At 41.1% G+C, this 12,513-nt stretch overlaps 1 protein-coding gene across 4 annotated transcripts in view; it reads left to right on the plus strand.

Moving 5' to 3' along the window:
- Positions 1-12,513, plus strand: part of SMCO4 (single-pass membrane protein with coiled-coil domains 4) — a 29,027-nt gene that overhangs the window by 13,945 nt on the left and 2,569 nt on the right. The window contains exon 1 of one of the 4 annotated variants that reach the window (XM_068181515.1): positions 6,452-6,471. The exons of the other annotated variants lie outside the window; for them this stretch is intronic. The gene's annotated coding sequence lies outside the window, so the exon portion shown is untranslated. Of the gene's footprint in view, positions 1-6,451; positions 6,472-12,513 lie in introns of those variants that run through there. 4 annotated transcript variants of the gene reach the window in all.

A 12,513-nucleotide genomic window follows, 5' to 3' on the forward strand; every position in this document is an offset into this window, starting at 1 on the left:
GACATGCAAGGTCTCCCTGTGCCTTGTTTATTTTCTGAGGAAATCTGTATCATGTTAAGAGAAAATGTAAAAATCCATGGATTCCCAAGATAATGTCTGTATTGGATTTTGTTGTTGATAAGTAAGAGGAGGGCATACTACTGATTATCTTACAATGATGTTTCCTGTCTCTGAGCCTTTCCATTTCCCTAATTTTCCAACAAATGCCAGTAAAAAACAGGTTTGGAAACTTTGTTTTACGTATTCATGAGCATGCTTTTGTCATGAAGTTAACAACAATCTTGCCATGATTAGGGTGAATAAAAACAGCAATCAGACTCTGTTTTGTTGATAAAGAGGTGTGTTTTTAATGGGAATACTTAAAATCCTACATAAAAGCCCATATTATATACTGCAGGGAGTCACATAGCACAGCCCCTCTGGAGTAGGAGTTTATGGGAATGAGAGTCACTCTTGAGATTAAATTATCTGCAGAGTATCCTGTGAAGTCTTCCATGAGGTCTCCTGATGGGTTGTGGAGGAGGCTGCTCCATTACACCTAAATACGTAGGCCGGAGATGGATGAGAAGTACGAACCTCAGCTGTCAGCCACTAAAAGCAAAGACACACAGTGCAGAAGTGAGACCCATCACTGTTGTCAGTCTTCTTTGATGGATGGACTCTTCATCCATCCCCTTCTTTCAGTCTTTATTTTACTTCCATGCAGCTTTTCTTCTGTGTGCTGGTTTGTCTTTGTTTTCTTTTTTTTTTTTTTTTTTTTTTTTTTCCTGCACACTAAGGGGGCTCTCCTGTGCTTTCTTTCTGGCCTTCATTATCTTGCTCACCTACTTGCACTGCATCATAACTTTTTTCTTCCTTTCCCCCCACTGCATTAAACTTCCTATCTGTCATCTTGTCAAATGAAATAACAGCAAGAGCAGTTGCAGTTGATGTTGTAGATACCAGGATGTCCACAGCCCAGGGTGCAGCCATTAATATTCTGTCTGTAAGCTGTGGAAGACAGGCTCTGAAGAGGTGCCTAAGGACATGATTCCTCAGCCCCTCTCAAAAGGTCAGACATAGGACTTAACTTCTGTACTGTGTAGCTTTAGCTGTCACTTGATGTTTGCAAGCACTTGGATAAGATTAAAAACTAATATATCCCTCTTTTGAGAGAAGGTCAAATAATACGTGATTCAAACCCTACACGTACTGGATTATGGTATGAACCTTTAAATGTCCATTCCCTGCACGTGCACAGCTCCCAAAACCGTCCATGAGCTCCAGTGCTGACTTGACTTCCACTGCTGGGGTTCCAGGAGTAACTTGGTTTGATTGTTGAGTGCCTGCTGTTAAATTGACAAGAGGGATCTACTGAGTACTCCAGTAAAATGATAAATATATATATAATACACATATCAAATGTGGCTGGTTTAAAGAAGGAGGCAAAATGAGTTGTGTTTTTAAGAGCTGGTCAGCAGTATCTTAATAAAAATGGGGGGGGGGGGGGGGGTACCACAATGTGAATTAAAAAAAAACCCAAACAAAAAACACTGAAGGAAAAAAAAAAAAAAAAAGCGCCAAACCTAACAAAAAAGCCAACACCCCAAAGAGAAAAAAAAAACCCCACAACCAATCCACCCAGCAGCTTGGAGCAATATTTCTTGAAATTGCTTTAAAATATGAAACTATTAAGATTAATCCGAATCAGTCTATGCAGAGTAAGATAGATAGATATGTGCTTAGATCTCAGCAGCAGCAGGTGCTTGCAGTATTATAAATAGAAAGCAATACAAACTGAGGTGCTTATTAAATTTGCCTTTATGATGCTTTGAAGAATTGCCCTAGAACAGAAAAGAAAAATTACCATAGGCTCTGGATTAGAAGGATGACTTAAATAGCTGTGCTGCCAAAGGAAACAGAACATAAACTAGAATAAGTGATAGACTTGTTCAGAAAAGGTTATCTAACAGTGATTTGTCTCTAACATGGAGAGGTTGGCCAAGAGCTTTGGAGGGATGTGATTGAACACAGGCGGGCTTATTTTTTTTCATCAGTTTTAAGACGGTATTGAGTTTTAATATATTTTCCAGGAGATTGCACTGTAATCCTTTCTAGCACTTAGATTTCTCAGGTTTTTCCTTGTTTCCCTCTTTGTCTTCCTCCAGCTGACAAGACGTAATTCTGCAGGAAATGTTCATGTTTGTGAAATGGACTTGTTCAGAATTTTTGTGGTGTTTTTGGATAAGGCCATGGTGAGGATCCTGTATCTTACTCAGAGCTTTCTAATATTCTTGAAATACTGTAGGGCCTCTGCAGAGAAGTAGCTGAGCATAGCAGCTAAGGAATCGTCAAGTAAGCCAGATCAGAGCAACAGGCTCAACTGGCAGACTAATAAAAATAGATCAAAATCTACAGTGTTTTTTTTTCTTTAACAAGATACTCAAATTGATTTAATTTGGCAGGGTGTATAGCAGGAAATCTTAGCATGGGAAAATAAGTGTGTTGGGGAGGAGTGAATTGCTCTAAGATCTGCTATCATACTTTTTAGTAACAAAGCACAGGCATCCTTGATGGTGGAGGGAAGGACTGCTGTGGCACAGTTGCTCCTGCACCCTTCCTGTTGGGTCACTGTCTTGGAAAATGCCTGGCACAGAAACAGCAAGGGCATCTAGGTTGGAAATGGTGATAATGTGCATATGCAGAACGAGTCATTATCACTGAGTGAAGGGGGAAAGGGAATGTGTGTAGACAACTGGACCTCTGGCATCCATACCCAGATCTCCCTGGCTCTGCATGCATGGGCTTAGACAAAGGGCCATACCAAGCATTCAGTGTATTTTAGCTATAATTAGGAAATCATTGCAACCACGTCCTTAGGAGTTACAGGAAAAGGACAACTAAGGTAGTGCACAAGCATGACTACCCTTGGAGCAATGCAGCAGGGAGTGAAGCTTAGTCATGCACTAAGCTTACTGGGGTTAATGCAGTATCCTGTATCACTGGTGACTCTGAGAATGATGCTGTGAATGTAGCAGATTGCTTTAAAAACAACCCGAGTGGAAAAGGAGGCTGTACAGGACTAAATTAGAGGGGTGAATGTGACTAGTGTTGCATAGGGGGAGGTGATGTTTTGGTCTTGGTAAGTGCTTTAAAAGGAGGTCACCTGTACTGTACTGTGTTGAACTGTGGTACTGATCAATAGTTGCTTGCCGAGTGTTATAGAGGAACTTCTGAGACATCCTTCTCTGACTACCTGGGCTTGTTCATAATGGACTCTCTTACTCACATGGCTCCACAGCATTTGCTTTTGCTTCCGAGGTTTTGAGCTGGGGAAGGTCTTGGCAGTAGAACTGTAAGTAAGAATAAATAAATAAATAGGTGGTGCAAGAATATGTGTTACAGAGCCTATCAGGTAAAACAGGTTTGTGTTTATATGGTGGCTTTGCTGAGCAATTCGCTTTGGTTAGAATGTGCAAAACCTTCTTTCTGTTTGTAATTTTATTAAGTCTTAATAAAACTTTCTGCATTTAAATTAGTTTACATTAATGTCACACTGTCTTATTATGTGTATATTGGCAGACACTAACAGGGATTTGATCAGCCTAATCTAGCTGTATGTAATTATGTGTCTTCCCCTTAAATAATTGCAAAGTCTATCAATCATGGCAGAAAAGCCGACTGCTTTATTATAATGTGGGATTGTTTAGTGAAATGTAATAAGACTTCAGTATTAAGCTGGGGAGTAAACAGAATGAGATTTTACTGAGACCAGTAGTAGGAAGAAAAACTTCCCCACCCATCCTGTGTTGCAAGTCTCAGTTCTTATCTTTCCTCCTCCCACCCCCCTTCAGAAAAAGAGGTGTCCTGATTGCATTATTTTCACACTGATGTTGAGAACATTTCTGCAACTGAAAGGAATTTGGGAAAGGTTTAGATTTCTGGCTGCTGGAGGAAGAGCTCTAGCTACAACTGTAGTGCTTGTCCAGTGTAAGGTGGAGGCTTTTATTTATTCATTGATAACTTGATTATCCAGATGAAATGAGTGTGTAGAAAGCAGCAGAGATGGGAATGAAATCTGCCAAATGGTAGCACTGCATAAGCTCTAAAATAAAGCTTGGAAAGCGAGTAAAGAGGGGAATAACAGGTACCCACTTCATAGATTGTATTTGAGTTGATTTCTGTGTGATTGAGTTACTCTCCAGTGTCATGCAGTCTTTCCCTGTCACACGTAGAAGCAGGGAGAGACAGGCATGTTGCTGGTAGTCTTTCCTCAGCCTCCTACTGAAAAACTATCTATGCCAGGAAAAGCTTGAAAAACCAGAACTTCAGACAAGCCCCAAAGGGGATGAGTTTGAGATCTGAATCCCTCATTCAGTGTGTTCTGACATTGCATCAGGCTTGCTTTAAATCTGTGAATACCTCTAAGATACTGTATAGAATAAAATGGTAAGTACTTTTGTCAGTGCAGTGCTGTCCATTTTCCCCTGTGGAACTGTCTGGGGGATTTCAGGAGCCCAGGTGCATGCACATCCATCTTGCATATTCCTGTGCCGGATAGTTCTGTATGTTTGAGCTAGAAGAGCAAGATTTCCCTTTGTGCCTTCTGAAGAAACAAACCGTTTCACAAATAGTTCTGACACAGATTGTCTTGTGGTCAGGAAGTACACATTTCTGGATGTTCTAGATTTGTGCTATCTTGGACTGTTCTTCCAGCTTTTCTCTTCTGTCAGTCACACTGCATCCTTCCCCTCTCCAGTGCACACTCAGGTGTACACACACACACCTGCTGCCCAGGCTCAGCTCTTGCCTCTGTGGTTTCTGTGGTTTTAGATTTAATATTCCATCCTTGCTTGCTGTGGGCAAGGATTTTCTGCCTGCCAATCTTTAGCCCGGACTAGCCTTTCAGTGCCAAAGTTTTAAAGACAGTAGAATTGTAATGAAAAGCAGTGACAGTCCCTCAACTCTCCTGTTTGCATTACAAAACTGTAACATCAGGCTATGGACTTGCTGGCATTGTGCCTGGGCACATGCCTCGGGGATCTGTCTCAAAGGCGTTTATAGTGATGCTGTCTCACAGAGTGACTGTGTTTGGAACCCCTTAGTTTGAACAGGGGAAGCAACAACCAGACCTCATGTGGGAAAAGTGTGTTTCTCATCCAGGTCGTCGTCATTTCAGAAATGAGCGCTGCTACCCTCTGGTGACAGTTCAGCTTAGGGTGTGAGCAGTGACACTCGAGATCAGGGTGGGCTGACTCAGCTGAACTGGAGAACAGAAACATTGTTTTCACACCAGATTCCTGTTGCTGCCTCGTTTGGCAGATGCCAAAGGTTGGTCTGGGAAAGCAGCACTTAAATTTTGTGGAGCTCTGACAACAGTGACTAGGTTATTATTTATTTAGTATTACAAACTGACTGAATTTATGTAAATATACTGGAAAGATAAATGTTTTGTATCCAAAAGAGCCTTGTCAGGAACAGCTGAGAAAATTACCTTTTATGAAAACAGCTGAGCAAACACATAATACCAAGTCATATGCTAGACGTTGTGGTTTACTGCATTTATGTGCAAAATCATCTGTAGCTGTGGAGATGCAGAATGCCAAGCTCTTCTTTTATAGCTTCCCCTAGGAATTTAATTCATGCAGTGGCAGAAATTACATGTTTATTTTTCTTGTGTTTTCAGTAAACATTAGTTGTATTTCTTCATTGGACTGCCTGTTGGAAAAGTTGTCTTGATGTTGGTTCTCTACCAGGAAAAATACAGGTTATTTATCCACCTGTTCATGGAGCAAAATAACTTGCCTATTTACTTATTTTGTTTTAATTGCATTCTGCTCGGTTTCTTTGCTGCATTCAGGGCAGATAGGATGGCACTGCAGGTCACCTGGCCTCTCTTTAACAATGCCTCCCCAAATGCAGAGATCCACAGCTCTTTGTTTCTAATGGAGATTGCTTGCTATACCCAAGTCCTTAGAATTGTGAGAATCATACAGAAATAGCTTTCTGCTTTGGTGGCCTTGCTCTCTCTGACTTTCTGGCAGCATTCAGTGATGGCTTTCATTTTCCAAATGATGTGAATAGTTTGGAGACTCTCAAAGCTGCATTTACAGTAAATGTGATGTTGCAGTAATGATGGGTCAATTCAGCTTTAGAAAAAAAGCCACCACCTCTCACTAAAAAATAATGTTAAACTGACTTCAAACAGAATCTTAATAGTTCTGTTCTGCTCTGTGTATAATTAAAAGCTTTCACCCTTGAAAACAGGATTCTTTTTATTTGCTAATTGTAATTCCTTGCTACAGTCAAATAGACTGAGGTAAATTTTTATGATATTAAGAATTGGCCTCATGCTGTAATGTGAAAATCCATTTTTCACACAGCAAAAATTTTTCTCTTAATGCTTTTCTTCATTTTTAGCAGACTCTGAAATCATGACAGTGTCACTTAAAGACAGGATCCCAAATTTAGCGCTGCAAGCACTATCTTCAGGTATGCATCAATTCTGCTGTGCAGCTTCAGTTTAAAAGGAATGCGTGACCCAGAGCATTTTGATCGTGGAGAAGGAAAGTTATTTTTTTGGCTGTTGCTGCAGTCATTGTTTGTTTTATTAGGGGATGGCTTGTACAAATTAAAAATTGGGGGATTTTTATGCAGTTGATAATAAGTTCCGCTCTTTAGTGGTTGCACAGAACTGTGCTCCAGTACCATAAGAAGGTCTCCTGTAGCTGGAATATTCACTTCATCATGGAACCGCTTTTGTGTTGTTCAGAGTGAGTTGTCTGGGGAGGTTTGGGAGAGGCATGGAGGATGTGACTAGGATTGAAATGTTTTGCTAATCCTTTGGGCAGGCCCAGTCTTTAGGGTTCAGAACTCACAGTCAAATTAGCAAATCTTTGCTCCGTCACTCACAAAAGTGATTACATAGAACCAGTCAAATAATGAAGATTTTTTTTAACTATAGTTTTACTTTTAGTGTTAAAAATGAAGTGTAATAATTGTACTTGAATGTGATGGAAATATTGCTGGACATGTACTGCTGCAGTTGCCTGAAAACTGTTAAAATTAAGCTTTTTTGCCTTTTTTTCTCCCCAAAAAGCTTCCTCCATAGGGCCAGTCTTGCAATGCACTGGGTGCCTAATAGGTCTGACACAAACACGGGCAGGTTTAGCTTGTCTCTGTGTGGGAGATGAATTGCAAACTGGCCCAAGTGCTGCTGCAAGTTCTTCCCGCATAGTAGCCACATTAAGAGATGAACATGTTCTCCAGAGAAGATGTGAAGGTTGTTATTTTTTTACACATCTGCCAGAACTAAAATGTGAGGTAAAATAAAGTTGGACCTTGGTGGATGGAAAAGCTGCATACTCTCCAGAACTGTACTTTCTGGAGGCCTCATCTAGAGCTCCATGTACCAGTATTCCTGCTTGTACATATGTTCCAGACTCCTACTGAAATACTTTTCGAAATTCCCATTTAGCTGCATGTCTAATCTGGCCAAATCACCTTAGAAATTGGTGACCTTGCTGATGCTGGTCCTGCAATGGCCAGACCTTAGAATTTCAGGAAGGAAAATTCCCCATCCAAAATGTGGTATGTCACCACAAGGTACAATCAGGTATGAAGTAATGATAAAAAAAAAAATAAATCTGTGTTCCATGGAGAAGAAGCCTGGAGAAGAGGAGGCTCAGGGGGTGACCTTATCACTCTCTACAACTACCTGAAAAGAGGTTGTAGTCTTCTCCCAGACAGCCAGTGACAGGACAAGAGGACACAGTGTTAAGCTGCACCAGGAGAGGTTCAGGTTGGACAGCAGGAAGAATTTCTTCAGAGAAAGGGTGATTAGATATTAGAATGGGCTGCCCAGGGAGGCAGAGTCACAGTCCCTGGAAGTGTTTAAAATTAGACTGGATGTAGCAATTAGTGCTACGGTCTACTTGACATGGTGATATCTGGTCACAGGCTGGACTTGATCATCTCAGAGGCCTTTTCCAATCCAGTTGATTGTGCAATTCTGTGATTCTGTGTGGTAGCCTAAAATAAGACTTGTCCTTTATTAAAAATAGTACCCATGGTTTGTGTAACAGTATTACATGCAGTTCAGTCATTCATTAAAAAAAAAAAAACAAAACATTCGCCTGGTTTCAAAGCTAGGAAATAAAGCATTTCTGTTGCTTAGACCCCACTTTTGTTAAGGATGGAAATAAGAATGATATTACTTCAGCTGTCTTGTGGGTTTTGGGCTCCCCATGCTGGGTGGGGCAGCACATCAGGGTTCCTTCTGCTCTGTCAGAAGCTGCTGTCCCTTTGTAGCAGTCACTGCCTCAGCTGCAGGGAGCTGAACTTCTGTGAGGTAAGGTGGATTACCTTTGTGTGTAGGAGGCCCTGCCCTGCTGCTCTGGCTACACAGAGCCCAGGCGTCCGTTCTGCTGGGACATTGCAAGGAGAGGACACTGTGCCATGGCCTGGGGCTTCAGCAGCACTCAAGGAACAATCCTGTTTCTCTGGTGGAAGAGATGGTCTTAGTCATGAGGATGGGGAGTGCTCCTATTTTAATGACCACACAGTACTGAGCAGTGGTTCCCTGCTGGCCAGGCTTCCTCTTGTCCTTGGAACAGGGTCCCTACCTCCTCTTTCCAGCTCTTGGGCTCAATGGTTCTTCCAGCTTCCACACAGCAGCTCTGGCTGCATGACCCTGAAGTAATCAGCCCAGCAGCAAACATAAGTAACAAGCTGATAAGTTTAGTGGTTTGGCTTCTTCTAACTCTGATGCTGGTGTGTCTTGGTGATTGGGAACTAAATGTTTGGGGGCTTTTTAATGCTCAAATAATCTGAAGAGTATTGTCTGCTTAGATGTTTTATGTCCTTTTTTCCAACTGCTGGCAGGCAGTCTGAATACTGTGTGTCCAGATTGTCTGCTAGTTTGTTATTTGATTTTTTTAATGTCTCAGTAACATCCATACCCCTAAGGGAAAATTTAAATTATAAAAATTAATTCCTGTCAGATTATTTGTTTGAATTTCAAGTTGTTTTGCTGTTCCAGGAAAGTTGGAGTGTCAATAGCAGGATCATGAAACCAGGTTGAGCCAAATTGGCTTGAATACACTTGTAATTTTGGATTTGGAGAAAAATTTGTCAGTTTAACATGGTTAATACATTCATGCTGTGAGGTTGGTGATAATAAGTTCTTTAGACATCGAGACATACAATTACCCTAAGTGCAGATAAAATCTTTTGTGCATGTGTTGCACGTGGAAGGATATGCAAATTTGCAATACTCCATGAGCTAGCCTGATATTCCATGGTCTAGCCTGAGTTGAGGCTGCTATTCAAGACTCACAGGAATAGCCTTGTGTGGTGTGAGGAGCTGTTAACTGCAGATTACTGAAGCTCAGGGTTAATTTTACCAAAAAAAAAGGAGATGACAGCCTGGCATAGATGTGGTAGGAAGATTGTTAGTACATTTTGAAGGATATCAGTTAGGTTCCACTACAGCATTCTGGTATAAAATTATCCCTGCTTAGCTACAATTGACTTGGTCTAAGATGCTGTCAAATACTTCAGCATTGGTATGAGTGACTTCAGTGACTCAGTCCACCAATTCATGTTTTTGACATTAGCTGCAGAAACAGTGCAGAGTAACTTAACCCAGAAGACAGAATGAAGAGCACTTTTGTATATAAAAAGGAATGCTGATGATGGGCAAAGAGGCATGTAATTGATCTAGTAGGCAACCCAGAATACTAAATTAGTGAATTTGTGTTACGTTGAAGAACAATGAACGATGAAGAATGATGAAGAATGTTACCTTTAGTTTTCTCCTCGGTAGTCTGATTTTTTTTACTGTTTTTTTCTCCTGGAAACCTTAGCTCTTCAGTATCAAGCTGGGCTAGGCTTTGTGAGATGGGCGTTTAAAACAACTTTACCAAGTCAACACTAATTTCCTTTACTTGGCAATCAAGATTGTTTCTTTCTAGTCAGCAGGTTTCTGCTTTTGGGGGAAACTTTGCTATAGTGAACTTAAAAATAACCTCATCACCCCATGCAATTTTATTATCGAATTTTAAATTTCAAAATTGATAAAAGTAAGGTGAAGTTACTGTGTCTGGCTACTGCCAGGCTGCTGTCATAGTGTTGTGGACTACAGGTATGCCACTTTTGCTAGAGTGTTAATCCCTTCTGTTGATGTTCTGCTTGTGTCCCAGCTGAGGGAGTTGCTGGCTTTCCAGTTCAGGCAGTAGTTGAACCAGTTTGGTGATCACTTTCCCCCTTGCCAGATGTTTGGGCCAGTTGAGCAGTTAATACCCATGGGAAGTAGCCTCAGGAGGATGGGATGTGTGCAGCCTGTGGCAGTGAGCCCTCCCCTGTTCAGGGGAGACTGGCATGGAAAGCGGACTCATCTTCTGTTTGAGGAGGGAAGGTGAGCTTTTGCAGCTGGTCCAAAGCTCGACTTTGCACAAGACTGAAGGACCTGTGGGCCATCACTTTCTCATTGACCTTTTGATAGTGGCTTGCTCTGAGATGTTTTAAATGAGCACTGCTAATGAGACTGTTAATTACACCTATACCAATGCTGTATTACTTCCTTCCTCTCTTCACTGGCATTCAGCCTTCCCAGAGCACAAGCAGGGTGTTTGCTGGCTGAGGGAGGATGTAGCTCAGTAATGTCAGATAATTTGTTCTCATGGACATTGCACGCCACAGGGAACAAGACCCTAATGTTGTAATCCTGCCCATGTCACTGTGTTGATGTGCTTTATGGATCTTTCTTCCCATAATTTTTAGTAGTCAGTGAAGTCCACGGGAGCTGGTAAGAGGCTTGGCAATGTAAAGCACTCTGAATGTGCTTGTACAACATGGGCTGTAGAGTTCCCTTGAATCCAGCTGAGCACTGGTTTTTCAGGGCTGTTTCATTCCAGGATGTACATAGCAGAATCTACAACATCCTGGACTTTTCCTGTGGGAAAGTGTTGTCTCTTGCAGCAGCTGTCCATTCCTGGCAGTCACGGCTGGGCACCTGGTGGCAGCAGGACCCTGGCAGCAACTTGCAGAGATTCACCACTTCCATTTTGTGGTTCAGTTAAGATGAAACCTAAGGCTCATTTCTCTGAAAACTCTGGGTCAGTTTCTGTACAAGTCCATCTCTGCCAATAGCAAAGCCAAATAACACAGTCTATTGGATACGTATTTGGAGATTGATGCCAGATTCCCAAACTGGAGAGTGTCAGCTTGCAATTCAAGTGGTACTGATGTTTGTGGGAAGGCTTTCTGTTCTAAGCTGTCAGATGTTAGGCAGTGTATGTAATTAACTTGGTATAATTCTGTTTCAGAATGAAATATTCATTCAAAAGTGACTTAAAAAACCATCCTGATGTTTTTAGTGTCTGGCTAGTAAGTGATGCTGTACAGAGCAAGACATACATTTATTGTTAGAGAGATTGGTTTCATGGTAACTCCTCTTTGTTACTGTGGTACACAGAAAGTCCCAGAGGCTTTTACTGTCCATCACTTCTTGGGTCTTGTGGGTAATCCAGATACAAAACCTGCAGACATACATTAACAGTGGAAACAGAAAATAATACCAAAATACAGCCTGAAATGCTCTGGTTGGCTAATTATCCCAAAGGACAAATGTAAAACTCTATTTTGCATAGTAATTTTTCTAGAGTTTGGTAATAAATCTTGTGAGCAGAGCAGGAGAGGGAATGGAAATGGAAGGGGTAAAAAATCTGTTTTGCCCCAGAGGAAGTTCAGGAGTTAGGGAAGTGATAACACCACCACACCAGAAACCCATGGTTTGCAGGTGGTATATATCAAAAGCTCCTCCCTGAGTCAGGAAGAGTTGAAGAGAAGAAGAAAGTCAGGAAGAGTTGAAGAGAAGAAGAGTTGCTGAGAAGAAAATTATGGAAGTTTAGAAATTACACGGCCCATTTGATTAAAAGATGGGAACAGGATATTGTATGTAGTTGTGCCATCGAATCCTTTTTTGCCTCTCCATCATGAAGTTCATTGACCACTTGTGGTCTCTAAATCTGTGACATATTTTGATTCTAATGCTGTACCATGCAGAAGGAATTGATTCTTTTTAAGACTTGAATTTTATTGTTTCCTCTTTTAAAAAATATCCTAGCCACCAAAATTCTCCTTTTGTGCTCTATCAAAACCAAAATGAAGGGTTTGCCTCAGACTGCAAGCTGAATTTGCTAAGTTTATGATCAGAAAACAACTTCCTGAAAGATGTGCAGGCAGGGGATATAGAATTGATGAATCTAGCTGAACACTATGATCTTTTCATGCTTGAGCCTATTTTTTTTTTTTTTTGGGATTGGAGTTTTTTATGGTTGTTTTGGTTTTGTTTATTTGTTTAGACTGCATCCAGGATGGACCATATAAAGCCAGAAGTATTGATTCTTTGCCTTGTTGCTGGTTTTCTAGTACCACAGGCTTTTTGTGATAGTCTGGCCACTTCTATCAGTCCAAGTTTAGCAGAGTTATTCTACATTGTACCTTAAAAGATGCAAAATAATTGCCTGGATG

Source organism: Anomalospiza imberbis, chromosome 2 (assembly GCF_031753505.1).
Source record: "Anomalospiza imberbis isolate Cuckoo-Finch-1a 21T00152 chromosome 2, ASM3175350v1, whole genome shotgun sequence".
Taxonomy (NCBI): domain Eukaryota; kingdom Metazoa; phylum Chordata; class Aves; order Passeriformes; family Viduidae; genus Anomalospiza; species Anomalospiza imberbis.